Consider the following 14,836-nt stretch of genomic DNA (forward strand, 5'->3'; position numbering starts at 1 on the left):
GGGAGTTGTAGGCCAAAACATCTGGAGGGCCGCAGTTTGGGGATGCCTGGCCTACAATGTCGACACAGGTCACAGGACCTTATTAGACCAAGGAAAACAGAATCGAAAAGCCCTCTCTATTCCCCAGAAGAGAAAAAAAAATCAGTTTTGGAGGGGCAGGGCAGGAGATTTTGGTCAAAGAAACAGTACAAAGGGATTTTTTGCTGGAAGCAAAAGGAGAAATGTAAGGTACTACACTTGCGCAGAAAAAATGAAAGGCACAAATACAGGATGGGGGACACCTGGCTTGAGAGCAGTACATGTGAAAAGGATCTAGGAGTCTTGGTAGACCACAAACTTGACATGAGTCAGCAGTGTGATGCAGCAGCTCAAAAAGCCAATGCAATTCTGGGCTGCATCAATAGGAGTATAGCATCTAGATCAAGGGAAGTACTAGTACCACTGTATTCTGCTCTGGTCAGACCTCACCTGGAGTACTGTGTCCAGTTCTGGGCACCACAGTTCAAGAAGGAGACTGACAAGCTGGAACGTGTCCAGAAGAGGGCAACCAAAATGGTCAAAGGCCTGGAAACGATGCCTTATGAGGAACGGCTTAGGGAGCTGGGTATGTTTAGCCTGGATAAGAGAAGGTTAAGGGGTGATATGATAGCCATGTTCAAATATATGAAAGGATGTCATATGGAGGAGGGAGAAAGGTTGTTTTCTGCTGCTCCAGAGAAGTGGACACGGAGCAATGGATTCAAACTACAAGAAAGAAGATTCCACCCCAACATTAGGAAGAACTTCCTGACAGTAAGGGCTGTTCGACAGTGGAATTTGCTGCCAAGAAGTGTAGTGGAGTCTCCTTCTTTGGAGGTCTTTAAGCAGAGGCTTGACAGGCACATGTCAAGAATGCTTTGATGGGGTTTCCTGCTTGGCAGGGGGCTGGCCTGGATGGCCCTTGTGGTCTCTTCCAACTCTACGATTCTATGATTCATGTCTGCTAGAAATACCATCTCTACATCATTTTCATATAATTTTCTTCCAGTGTATAACATGCTGTGAATTTCAAACCAACATTCCATACTTTCTCCCATACAGCCATTTCAATATTGTGACCAGTAGCTGTTGCCCAGCTGGTACAGAGCAGGGAAGCTCCAGGCAATCAGCAGAAGGGGGCCGCTGTGGCCGATAAGAGTTCATTCCGCCAAACATTTCCATGGAGGGCTGCAGAAGGAACCACCCACTCTGCCGATCCCTTTTCTCCCAAGCAATAGCATCCTGGTACATTCTGAAATGCAGGTGCTGCTATTTATTATGATAGCCATGTTCAAATACATGAAAGGATGTCATATAGAGGAGGGAGAAAGATGGTTTTCTGCTGCTCCAGAGAAGCGGACGCGGAGCAATGGATTCAAGCTACAAGAAAGAAGATTCCACCTCAACATTAGGAAGAACTTCCTGACAGTAAGAGCTGTTCGGCAGTGGAATTTGCTGCCAAGGAGTGTGGCGGAATCTCCTCCTTTGGAGGTCTTTAAGCAGAGGCTTGACAGGCATATGTCAAGAATGCTTTGATGGTGTTTCCTGCTTGGCAGGGGGTTGGACTGGATGACCCTTGTGGTCTCTTCCAACTCTATGATTCTATTATTATTTTTTTTATTATTTTTATTATTATTATTAGGTAAAGGGACCCCTGACCATTAGGTCCAGTCGTGATCGACTCCGGGGTTGCGGCGCTCATCTCGCATTACTGGCCGAGGGAGCTGGCGCACAGCTTCCGGGTCATGTGGCCAGCATGACAAAGCCGCTTCTGGCGAACCAGAGCAGCGCACGGAAACGCCGTTTACCTTCCCGCTGTAGCGGTCCCTATTTATCTACTTGCACTTTTGACGTGCTTTCAAACTGCTAGGTAGGCAGGAGCTGGGACCGAGCAACGGGAGCTCACCCCGTCGCAGGGATTCGAACCGCCGACCTTCTGATCGGCAAGCCCTAGGCTCTGTGGTTTAACCCACAGCGCCACCCGCGTCCCTTATTATAATAACCTGCGTTATTATTATTATTATTATTAATTGTTAGTGACTGTATCTTGCCCAAAGCAACCCAAGGCAGCTTGCAAAAACAACCCCACATACTGTAGATATATTAAGACCAAGAGAGGCAGAGAGAGAGTGAGAGAGAAAAAACACATTTAAATCCCCCCACCCACTTCTAAAGGCCAGAGATAGTTAAAGGCCCGGTTAGAGAGCTGGTTTTGCTTGGCACCTCAAGGTCTGTAGCGGAGGCTCCAGGCAAGCCTCGCTGGGGAGAGCAATTCCACCAACGTGGAGCCACCCCAGAAAAGGCCCCGTCTCGTGTTGCTACCCTCTGGACCTCTCATGGAAAGAAGGGCATCAGAAGATGATTACAGAGTCTGAGTCAGATCGTAAGGGGAGAGGTGGTCCTTGAGGTACTGCAGTCCGGAGCTGTTTTATAGGTCAAAACCAGCACTTTGAATTGGGCCCCCAAACTGTCAGCCAGTGCCGTCGGGTCAGGATCATAGCTGCCAAGTACCCCGTTTTCCCCGGGAAACCCCCCGTTTTTACTTACCTTTTCCCGGCGGCCCCCCGTATCACTTTGCCTCCCGTTTTTCTCCGTTATTTTCTCCTGCCGGCGGCCGTTATTTTTTTCTGATTTGCCCTTCTACGGGCACCAAAAATGCCCGCCGGTGGCTTCAAAAGTAGCTTCTACCTTACCTTCCAAGTTCCGGACTGCAGAATCCGGGACCGGCAGCCATTTGACACCGGAAGTTGCGTCGATGTAACTTCCGGTGTCGATTTGCCCTTCTATGGGCACCCAAAATGGCCGCCGCCGGCTTCGAAAATCGCTTGCGCGCATGTCAGGAAGTGCTCCGGCGCAACTTCCGGTGACGCCCCGCCCATCTATGGGCACCAAAATGGCCGCCGCCAACACCGGAAGTGACGTCTATGCACTTCCGGACATGCATACATGCGGCTTTTGAAGCTGGCGGCGACCATTTTTGGTGCCCATAGAAGGGCAAATCGGAAAGAAAAAAAATGGCCGCCGGCAGGAGAAAATAACGGAGAAAAACGGGAGACGAAGTGATACGGGGGCCACCGGGAAAAGGTAAGTAAAAAAGGGGTTTTCCCGGGGAAAACGGGAGACTTGGCAGCTATGGCTTCTACGCATGACCGGAAGTGCATAGACACGACTTCCGGTGTCGCGCCGACGCACTTCCGGTCATGTGTAGAAGCTACTTTTGAAGCCGCCGGCAGCCATTTTTGGTGCCCATAGAAGGGCAAAGCGACGCCGACACAACTTCCGGTGTCACACGGCTGCTGGTCCCGGATTCTGCAGTCCGGGACTCGGAAGGTAAGGTCAGGATTGGTGCAATATGCTCCAACCACCTTGCTCCACTAAGCAACCTGGCTACTGCGTTTCAGACCAACTGAAGCCCCACAGAAAAGCTCACTGCAATAATATGCATAGTAGCTTTGTATGGATGCCACGCCTTAGGGGGCGCTAGCGTGGGGGGAAGGGGGCAACAGAATCGGAGGCGCCTGCAGACTCCCAATGAATCTCCTGTTTCCATTAAAAATAAAGTCACTACCGTGTTTCCCCTATTTTAAGACGTAGTCATTATATAAGCCATAGCAGGATTTTAAGCGTTTAGGAAATAAAAGCCATACCCTGAAAATAAGCCATACCTCCGAGGAGCGAGACCGCTGAGTGCCCCAGCCAGCCAGCGGGACCCAGCACGCTGGCCGCGGCAAGAGTATAGAAAAGCAGTGCCCCGAGCCTCTGGGAGCAGGCAAGAGCAGGAGGCGGCTTGCCAGGTCGGCATCCAGCAGTGCGCGCGGAGCACCCCGAGCCTCTGCGAGCAAGCCGCCGGTTCCAGTGGCGGGGCGGCAGGCCGCCTCGGGCAGGCAAAAAAAGAGAGGCCAGGCTGCTGGCTCGGGCGCGCGGAGCACCCCGAGCCTCTGAGAGCCAGCAGGACGAGGAGGAGGCTTGCCGGGTCGTCGCCCAGCAGCGCGCGCGGAGCACCCCGAGCCTCTGAGAGCCAGCAGGACGAGGAGGAGGCTTGCCGGGTCGTCGCCCAGCAGCGCGCGCGGAGCGCCCCGAGCCTCTGAGAGCCAGCAGGATGAGGAGGAGGCTTGCCGGGTCGTCGCCCAGCAGCGCGCGCGGAGCGCCCCAAGCCTCTGAGAGCCAGCAGGACGAGGAGGAGGCTTGCCGGGTCGTCACCCAGCAGCGCGCGCGGAGCGCCCCGAGCCTCTGGGATTGTTGTTGCTGCTGCTGGCTGCCGGAGGCTCGGGGCGCTCCGCGCGCGCTGCTGGGCAACGACCCGGCAAGCCTCCTCCTCGTCCTGCTGGCTCTCAGAGGCTCGGGGCGCTCCGCGCGCGCTGCTGGGCGACGACCCGGCAAGCCTCCTCCTCGTCCTGCTGGCTCTCAGAGGCTCGGGGCGCTCCACGCGCGCTGCTGGGCGACGACCCGGCAAGCCTCCTCCTCATCCTGCTGGCTCTCAGAGGCTCGGGGCGCTCCGCGCGCGCTGCTGGGCGACGACCCGGCAAGCCTCCTCCTCGTCCTGCTGGCTCTCAGAGGCTCGGGGTGCTCCGCGCGCCCGAGCCAGCAGCCTGGCCTCTCTTTTTTTGCCTGCCCGAGGCGGCCTGCCGCCCCGCCACTGGAACCGGCGGCTGCAGAGCGGAGCGCTCCGCAGCGCCAGGCGGAGCACAGCGGCCTGGCCTCTTTTTTTTCTTTTTTGCCTGCCGCCCCGCCACCGGAACCGGCAGCTGCAAAGAGGAGCGCTCCGCAGCACCAAGCGCTTGGAGCGCCCTGCAGCGCTGGGCGGAGTGCAGCGGCCTGGCCTCTTTGGTTTGGGTTTTTTTGCCTGCCGCCCTGCCACCGGAACCGGCAGCTGCAGAGAGGAGCGCTCCGCAGCGCCGGACGAAGCACTGAGCCAGCGGCCTGCTGCCTTGGTGCCTGGACCCAGCTGCTGCTGCAGCGCCGCACAGAGCGCCCAGCAGCACCCCAGCCAGCTGCCTGGCCCCTCCGAGGAGGCCTTAAGGTACAAGACATCCCCTGAAAATAAGACACCGTGTGTTTTTTTGAGTAAAAAAAAGAATAAGACGGTGTCTTAAAAAGGGGGAAACACGGTAGCCATTATGATTGCAGAGATATGCTTGAACGTCAGAGCCGGGGTGCATTTTGCAAAGCGGCAAAGGTTACGGGGAAAGTCATTTGTGCAGGTTGCAGAATCCGGCTGCTCCTGATGCAGAATTTTGACTGCCTGGTCACTGAACTCTAGTATGAGAAAAGCAACTCCCTTCTGCGAACAACAGACATGTATATCTGGTAAAAAGGACACGAAATCAATGCACACTTACAATGTCTTTTCCCTCTTTTTCTTGCGTGGATCCACTAACCGCAGGGTGTCCCGGATGACGGAGATTTTGACTGCCTCATCAACAGGGCTTCGGATGTACTCATAGACCCCTGGAGAAACCTTGGATTCAAAGAGCGCACACAGATGAATGACAAAATTCTCCCTAGATCAGGTATGGGGGAACCTGTGAATTCCCAGATGCTCATAGACTACAACTTCCTTCATCCTTGACCTAATGGCCACGCAACTGGCTGATAGAGTCCAATAGCTTCTTGGGGGGGGGGGCAGAGTTTCCCCAGCCCTGGTCTACAGTATTGCTTTGCCCCCAGCCTACAAAAACAAACACACAACAGAAGCACACTCACTGCTCTGTATTAAAATAAAAAAATTCCTTCAGTAGCACCTTAAAGACCAACTAAGTTTTTATTTTGGTATGAGCTTTCGTGTGCATGCACACTTCTTCAGATACACTTGAAACAGAAGTGTCAGACTCTTATATATATACAGAGGGTGGTGGGGGTGGGTGGGAATGGGTGATGGGCTGATGGGAGTGGTAAACCTGTAGATGGCTGTTAACGACTGCTGATGACTGCAATAGGTCCTGCGGGGGGGGGGGGAAGCAAGGGCTGAGGCGCTAAAGAAAGCTTGATCATGCATAATGAGTTAAGAATCCAATGTCTTTATTCATCCCAGGCGGCTCCGTGGTTTTAAGCTTGGTTGTTGTCGTTGTTTAGTCGTTTAGTCGTGTCCGACTCTTCGTGACCCCATGGACCATAGCACGCCAGGCACTCCTGTCTTCCACTGCCTCCCGCAGTTTGGTCAGACTCATGTTCGTAGCTTTGAGAACACTGTCCAACCATCTCGTCCTCTGTCGTCCCCTTCTCCTAGTGCCCTCCATCTTTCCCAACATCAAGGTCTTTTCCAAGGATTCTTCTCTTCTCATGAGCTGGCCAAAGTATTGGAGCCTCAGCTTCAGGATCTGTCCTTCCAGTGAGCACTCAGGGCTGATTTCCTTCAGAATGGATAGGTTTGATCTTCTTGCAGTCCATGGGACTCTCAAGAGTCTCCTCCAGCACCATAATTCAAAAGCATCCATTCTTCGGCGATCAGCCTTCTTGATGGTCCAGCTCTCACTTCCATACATCACTACTGGGAAAACCATAGCTTGAACTGTACGGACCTTTGTAGGCAAGGTGATGTCTCTGCTTTTTAAGATGCTGTCTAGGTTTGTCATTGCTTTGCTCCCAAGAAGCAGGCGCCTTTTAATTTTGTGACTGCTGTCACCATCTGCAGTGATCAAGGAGCCCAAGAAAGTCAAATCTCTCACTGCCTCCATTTCTTCCCCTTCTATTTGCCAGGAGGTGATGGGACCAGTGGCCATGATCTTGGTTTTTTTGATGTTGAGCTGCAGACCATCTTTTGTGCCCTCATTCAAAGGTTCTTTAATTCCTCCTCACTTTCTGCCATCAAGGTTGTGTCATCTGCATATCTGAGGTTGTTGATATTTCTTCCGGCAATCTTAATTCCGGCTTGGGATTCATCTAGTCCAGCCTTTTGCATTACTTAAGCTTGGTAATGATTTCCAATTCAGCAATTTAGCCCAGAAAAATCCAACCTTTCCCCGCAGGACCTATTGCAGTCATCCGCAGTCGTTAACAGCCATCAACAGGTTTACCACTCTTACAGCCCACCACCCCCACCCTCTGAATATATATATAAGGGTCTGGTTGCTTCTGTTTCAAGTGTATCTGAAGAAGTGTGCATGCACACGAAAGCTCGTACCAAAAAAACCCAAAAACTTAGTTGGTCTTTAAGGTGCTACCGAAGGAATTTTTTTATTTCGCTTCGACTCAGACCAACACGGCTACCTACCTGTAACTTGCTCTGTATTAGACATCCTAGGCTACTTCCGTGCTGGGAACATGTTCATACACTTTTTTGAAGTTTCTGCGTAACTGTGAGTGCTTGTCTCTTTTTCCCCCTGTTCAACTTCCTGTGTGTGTGTGTGTGTGTTTTGCAGAGCCCAGAACATAGCTGCCAAGTTATCCCTTATTTTAAGGGATTTTCCCTTATGCTGAATAGGCTTCCTCGCGAGAAAAGGGAAAACTTGGCAGCTATGGCCCAGAAAAACCCAACCTTCAATGGAATCCTATATAATAAAGTCCCTGTGTCTCTGCGTCCAGTAGTCCGTGTGTCCCTGGGTTACTGCGCATGTGCCCCAGGGACACAGGGATTGGAGGCAGAGACAACCGCCAACCGCCGCTCCGAAGCCCCGTGTCATGCTGGAGGTGCGCTGGGAGGTGGCGGGGTAGAGAAGCGCTCCTCCCCCCCCCCGCCGCCACCTTGCCGCGCACCGCCAGCATGGGACGGCGCTTCCTCGGCGAAGGCAAGCGGGCGAGCTGCTTGCCTGCTCGCCGTAGCCGAGTAATTCGAAGCGGCAGCGGGCAATTCGGCTGTGGGACTGGCTTGGCGGCGGCGGGAAAAGGGGGAGGGGTTCCTCCCCTTCTTCCCGCCACCGCCAAGCCAGCCCCGGAGCCGAAGTATGGTGCGGCGGGGGTTTTCGCCGTTTGCCTCCCCCTGGGGGGAAGGCAAACGGCGAAAAGCCCCCACTGCGGGGTTGCCGGCTCTGTCGGGTGGGGGGGAGGGAGAAGCCGAAGATCCGATCGGCATTTGGCTCTGTCAGACGGGGGGAGGGAGAAGCAGAGGATCGGCAACCCCAGGATCTGTGCTTTCTGTCGGCGGTGGGGGGTGGGGGGGAGAAGAATGAACGGAGAGAAAGGGCTGCTTTCTCTCCATTCGTTCCTCTCTCCCTGCCGCCGACAGCAAGGACAGGTCCCAGGCTTCGGAGAAGCGCTGCGCAAGCGCTTCTCCGAACCCCGGGATGTTCTAGCGCCCGTTATTGAACGGGCTGAAATACACTAGTAGGTGAATAATTTCCCTGGGTGTAGCTAACCCTATTCAACCACTTTCATGCCGGGTTACAACCTGTATAGATTGCACTCTGGCCATTTTCTTTCTTATCAGGAGCACAGTGGGGGGGGGGCGAGCAGTGCAGAGTGATTGCATTTAACTTGTGCGAATTCAAGCATATGCAGTTGAAGGCTGGCTGGCTGGCTGCAATTCTGCAAGCAAGGCAGTGAGCTTCAAAGTTATTTTTACGTAGGGTTTCCCTGGCACCAAAGTGTGATTTTAAACTCTCTGCCTCGCTCGGGAGACGAGGCCCAGTTCTGGGATACGCTTGCAAGATCTCGCAGAGCCACCCTAGATCTTGCACAAGGATCGCTAGCTTTCCAGAGCCAGCACACGGAGCAGGCCTTGCAGGGCCGTCTCTAGGCCTGGGCTGGGTGGCGCAGTGCGCCAGGGCGCCTGGCCACCAGGCGGCACTGCCGCCGGGGTTGGGATAGAGGAGGAGGCAGTGGCGGCCGCCGATGCTGCTGGTTCCGCCTCTGGAGGATGGGGAGCGGGAGGCAAGCCCGGGGGCTGCTGCGGGTGCAAAGGGGTCTGCGGCTGCCTGCTCTGCGAGGCCGCTCCGCCCCCGTAAGTGCCACGCGCGGCATCGGATGAGGAGGAGTGATGGTGGAGGAAGGAGTCCGTGCCTGCTGCCTTTGCCCCCGGAACCTCTTCGGCCGAGGGGCGCACACCTCTTGAGGGGGTGCAGAGTGGAGGCAGTGAGAATGTCATATGGAGGAGGGAGAAAGGTTGTTTTCTGCTGCTCCAGAGAAGCGGACACGGAGCAATGGATTCAAACTTCAAGAAAGAAGATTCCACCTCAACATTAGGAAGAACTTCCTGACAGTAAGAGCTGTTCGGCAGTGGAATTTGCTGCCAAGGAGTGTGGTGGAGTCTCCTTCTTTGGAGGTCTTTAAGCAGAGGCTTGACAGCCAGCTCCCTAAGCCGTTCCTCATAAGGCATCGTTTCCAGGCCTTTGACCATTTTGGTTGCCCTCTTCTGGACCCGTTCCAGCTTGTCAGTATCCTTCTTGAACTGTGGTGCCCAGAACTGGACACAGTACTCCAGGTAAGGTCTGACCAGAGCAGAATACAGTGGTACTATTACTTCCCTAGATCTAGATGCTATACTCCTATTGATGCAGCCCAGAATTGCATTGGCTTGTTGAGCTGCTGCGTCACACTGCTGACTCATGTCAAGTTTGTGGTCTTGACAGAGAAGAGGCAGGAAATCCAGCTGCAGATCTGCAGCATGTGGTGTGGAGTTTAGCCCTTAGGGTCAAGCCCAATTTAGCTACCTGGGAGGAGAGGAGGTGCATTTAATTATTATTATTAACTAGCTGGCCCTGCACGTGCTGCTGTGCGTTAGTCTGTGAAATGGAGGGTAATAGCCCCCCTTCAGATCCCCCTGAGCCTCAGAGTCCCCCTGAGTCGAGGTGAGATACTGTGGAGAGGGCAGCTTTCATTCCTGTGTCTCCCCCCACCCTGTTCTGACCCATTACCTATCCCTGCCCTCTATTGCCCCCCCCACCTCCACTTGGCCTAGTCTGCAAAGCCGAGGTGAGATATTGTGGAGAGGGCAGGCTTCATCCCTGTGTCTCCCCCCCACCCTGTTCTGACCCATTACTTATCCCTTCCCTCTATTCGCCCCCCCCTACCTCCACTTGGCCTAGTCTGGAAAGCGGCCTAGTCTGTCTGATAATGGCCGCCTTGGTGGTTTCAGTTGCTTGGTTGATGATGTCATTTGGTTTGTGGGTGTGGATTTCACAGGAAGGGAGGGGGTGTACTGTGGGAGGAATTCCACTTGAGGGCGCTGTTTGAGTTGGTGGAAAACCAGGTCTGTACCTGCGCAGGTGTGCTATTTGAGGTTTTCATGTCCCTTTCATTTCAAGTTTTTTTTTACATTTTTATATATATAGATTTTCTACCTGCCCTTTATCTGTTACCTCGGCAGGTTTCTGAAAATAATACCAGCTGGCCTTTGCTAATTCATATTATTATATCATTGACAAGCTGAAAGGTGTGCAGAGGGGGGTGGCCGAGATGATCAAGTAAGCCTTAGGAGGGAGGGTTGAGAGAGAGTTGGGAATGTTGAGCCTAGAAAAGAAGATAGTCTGGAAAGCGGCCTAGTCTGTCTGATAATGGCCGCCTTGGTGGTTTCAGTTGCTTGGTTGATGATGTCATTTGGTTTGTGGGTGTGGCTTAGATTTCACAGGAAAGGAGGGGGGTGGAGGAGGGTACTACGCCACTCGAGGGCGCTGTTTGACTTGGTGGAAAACCAGGTCTACACCTGCCCAGGTGTGCGATTTGAGGGATTTTTGCCCCCGACAACGCTCGGGGAGGGGCCTGGATCGTTGTGTCAAAATTTCAGGACGATCGGTAAAGCGGTTTCGGAGACAAGTGGAACCTGGATTTTCACGATTTTTACATTTATATATATATATAGATTATTATTATTATTATTATTAGGAAGGAAGCGAGGTGGCACCCTGAGGGGAGGCAGGAGCTGTTGAAGTCCATAGCCAGCTTCTGTCTTTCAGGGGGGGGAAAAAGAGTCTAAAGCAAGGGTCTTACCTCTTTCTCGTGCTCCGTTCTCATGCTGGGGTTCGCATTGACTTCCATCAAGATTGGCTTCAAGTTCTTCATCAGCAGAATGTCAAATCCTAAAATCTTTAGACAAGAGACAACAGCGTTTTTTGGTTTTTTTTAAAAAAAGACATTTCCAAACTCCCCTATGCTGGACATTAAGCATTTTCAGAATCAGCCCTACAGGTAATCTCTAAATGGAAATCAAAGTGTCGGCTGGATAAAATGGCTGCATTCACACGTCACATGCAATTAATATGGTTTACCCATAGCTGCCAAGTCTCCCGTTTTCCCCGGGAAACCCCCGTTTTTACTTACCTTTTCCCGGTGGTCCCCCGTATCACTTCGTCTCCCGTTTTTCTCCATTATTTTCTCCTGCCGGCGGCCATTTTTTTTCCTTTCCAATTTGCCCTTCTATGGGCACCAGAAATGGCCGCCGCCAGCTTCAAAAGCCGCATGTACGCATGTCCGGAAGTGCATAGTCGTCACTTCCGGTGTTGGCGGCGGCCATTTTGGTGCCCATAGATGGGCGGGGCGTCACCGGAAGTTGCGCCGGAGCACTTCCTGACATGCGCGCAAGCGACTTTCGAAGCCGGCGGCGGCCATTTTGGGTGCCCATAGAAGGGCAAAGCGACACCGGAAGTTACATCGACGCAACTTCCGGTGTCAAATGGCTGCCGGTCCCGGATTCTGAAGTCCGGAACTTGGAAGGTAAGGGTTTACCACGAATTGGCAAGTGGTTCCTGCCTCAATCTTCTCTTAGCACCCTGATGGCGAACCTATGGGGTATTTATTTTAAAAAAATAATAATTATTTTTTGGTTTATTAAATACAGTTATATATTACAACTAGTGGAATTCAGCCCGTTTAGAAACGGGCGCTAGAACGCTGCTCTCGTGCAGTGCCGGCATGGGACGGAGCTTCGGAGGTCTCCAAAGCCCCGTCTCATGCGGGAGGTGTGCGGCGAGGGGGGGGGGGGCGGGAGATCTTCTCCGAAACTCCGTCCCATGCCGGCGCTGCGTGCCAAGGCGGCGGGGGGAGGAGCGCTTCTCACCCCCCCCCCCCGCTGCCTCGCCGCGGAACTGTCCTTGCTGTCGGCGGCAGAGGGACAGGAACAAAGGAGGAGAAAGCAGCCCTTTCTCCTCCTTCCTTCCTCTCCCTCCGCCGCCGACAGCCCTTTCTGTTGGTGGTGAGGGGAGAGGAACGAACGGAGAGAAAGCAGCCCTTTCTCTCCGTTCGTTCCCGTCCCACCACCGCCGACAGAAAGCACAGATCCCGGGGTTGCCGGCTCTGTCGGGTGGGGGGAGGGAGAAGCAATCCGATCCTCTGCTTCTCCCTTCCCCCACCTGACAGAGCCAAATGCCGGCTCTGTTGGGCAGGGGAAGGGAGAAGCCGAAGACCGATCAGATCTTCTGCTTCTCCCTCCCCCCCACCCGACAGAGCCGGCAACCCCGCAGCGGGGGCTTCTCACCGTTTGCCTTCCCCCCAGGGGGAGGCAAACAGCGAAAAACCCCGCCACGCCATACTTCGGCTCCGGGACTGGCTTGGCGGCGGCGGGAAGAAGGGGAGGAATTCCTCCCCTTCTTCCCGCCGCTGCCAAGCCAGTCCCCGAGCCGAAGTGCGGCGCGGCGGGTGCTTTTCGCCGTTTGCCTCCCCCTTCACTCCGGGAAGTCAAACAGCGAAAAGCCCCCGCTGCGCCGCACTTCGGCTTGGGGACTGGCTTGGCGGCGGCGGGAAAAAGAGGAGGAATTCCTCCTCTTCTTCCCGCTGCCGCCAAGCCAAAGCCGGCTTCCCTCGGCGCCCGCTGCCGCTTCGGCCGAGGAAGCGCCGTCCCATGCCGGAGGTGCGCGGCAAGGCTGCCGGGGGGAGCGCTTCTTTCCCCCGCCGCCTCGCCGCGCACCTCCAGCATGAGACTGGGCTTCGGAGCGGCGGTTGGCGGAGCGGCGGTTGGCCGTTGTCCCTCCGTCCAATCCCTGTATCCCTGGGGCACATGCGCAGTGACCCAGGGACACACGGGACAACTGGACACAGGGACAACATGGACATTATTATATAGGATTACAGTGGTGCCTCGCTAGACGAAATTAATTCGTTCCACGGGTCTTTTCTTATAGCGAAAAATTCGTCTAGCGAATCCCATAGGAATGCATTGAATTTTTTTTTGAAATTTTTTTGCCCATAGGAACGCATTAATTGAATTTCTTTTTTTTTTAATTTTTTAATTTTTTAATTAAACACAAACAAAACAAAATACACACACAAACAAAAATTTCATAATCTGAATTTCGTCTCTAATCATTGTGTTTGACTTCCTCGGTTCCTCCTTACTGCGATTCATAACATATTAATCTGTTAGCAATTTCTACTTCATATTCCTCTTTAACTTTGATTCCATATATTTATATCTTAATCCATCCATAACCTTAATAAATATTACAATTTTCCTTCAACACAAATCTGTTTTCATAAGCTGCAGCTCCCTGTTTCTATCAAAAACCCTTTCTTGTTACTCTATTTCTATATTATTCTTTTTCAAAGAGTCTTTAAAACTCTTCCAATCTTCTTCCACCGTTTTTTCTCGCTGGTCTCGAAGTCTCCCGGTCAGGTCGGCTAATTCCATGTATTCCGCATTAATTGAATTTCAATGCATTCCTATGGGAAGCCGCGATTCGCTAGACGGATTTTTCGTAAAACCCATTCGTCTAGCGAGGCAAGCTCCGCTCGAAAAATCCTTTCGTTAAGCGGAAATTTCGTTAAGCAGGGCCTTCGTTAAGCGAGGCACCACTGTATACATTTTTTGTTATTTAAACTCTAAATATCATGAAATTATGGGGTTTTTCTCGAAGTGACACACCACCCGAGTTATGGTAGCTTAGCATTAAGCCCAAAGGGGACGGTGTTGGGAGCCTAAAAACACCAGGAGGGCACCAGCTGAGGAAGGCTGGCAAAATGTAAAGAAATACTCTAACAGGGTTAATTCTCAGATTTGCACCATTTAAAGAATATATATATATATATCGGGTAGTATCAATGGAAAGCAGTAAGTAGGTTTGAGATTATTTTTTGCAATATATTTTAGTAAGCAGCTATCTTCTGACATTTTGTTAAAGAAATAAATGAAATAGGATGTTGTTGTTGTTTAGTCGTTTAGTCGTGTCCGACTCTTCGTGACCCCATGGACCAGAGCACGCCATGAATGAAGTAGGATAGCTGTGTTATATTGCATTGATTTATTTAATTGGTACGCTGCCCGTTGTCTGAAGAGCTCAGGCAGTTCACAAGATAAAATTACAAGATATTAATAATAATAATAATAATTTATTATTTATACCCCGCCCATCTGGCTGGGTTTCCCCAGCCACTCTGGGCGGCTTCCAACAGAAAAATAAAACACAGTAATCTATTAAACGTTAAAAGCCTCCCTGAACAGGGCTGCCTTCAGATGCCTTCTAAATGTCAGGTAGTTATTTATCTCTTTGACATCTGATGGGAGGGCGTTCCACAGGGCGGGTGCCACCACCGAGAAGGCCCTCTGCCTAGTTCCCTGCAACTTGGCTTCTCGCAACGAGGGAAACGCCAGAAGGCCCTCGGCGCTGGACCTCAGTGTCCGGGCAGAACGATGGGGGTGGAGACGCTCCTTCAGTACTTCCTGACAGTAAGAGCTGTTCGGCAGTGGGATTTGCTGCCAAGGAGTGTGGTGGAGTCTCCTTCTTTGGAGGTCTTTAACGATGGGGGTGGAGACGCTCCTTCAGGTATACTGGACCGAGGCCGTTTAGGGCTTTCAAGGCCAGCACCAACACTTTGAACTGTGCTCGGAAACGTACTGGGAGCCAATGTATAAAACATAAAATACATAACAAAAACCGGTAGGATGTTAATCAGACCCCGGCATGGTTGAAAAGGAATGTTTTCACCTGGCACCTAAAGGCGTATAATGAAGCAGCCA

At 52.5% G+C, this 14,836-nt stretch overlaps 1 pseudogene; it reads right to left on the reverse strand.

Moving 5' to 3' along the window:
- Positions 1–14,836, reverse strand: part of LOC132591431 (tubulin polyglutamylase TTLL11-like) — a 97,590-nt pseudogene that overhangs the window by 27,189 nt on the left and 55,565 nt on the right.

This window comes from Zootoca vivipara, chromosome W, assembly GCF_963506605.1.
Source record: "Zootoca vivipara chromosome W, rZooViv1.1, whole genome shotgun sequence".
NCBI classification, from domain to species: Eukaryota; Metazoa; Chordata; class Lepidosauria; order Squamata; family Lacertidae; genus Zootoca; species Zootoca vivipara.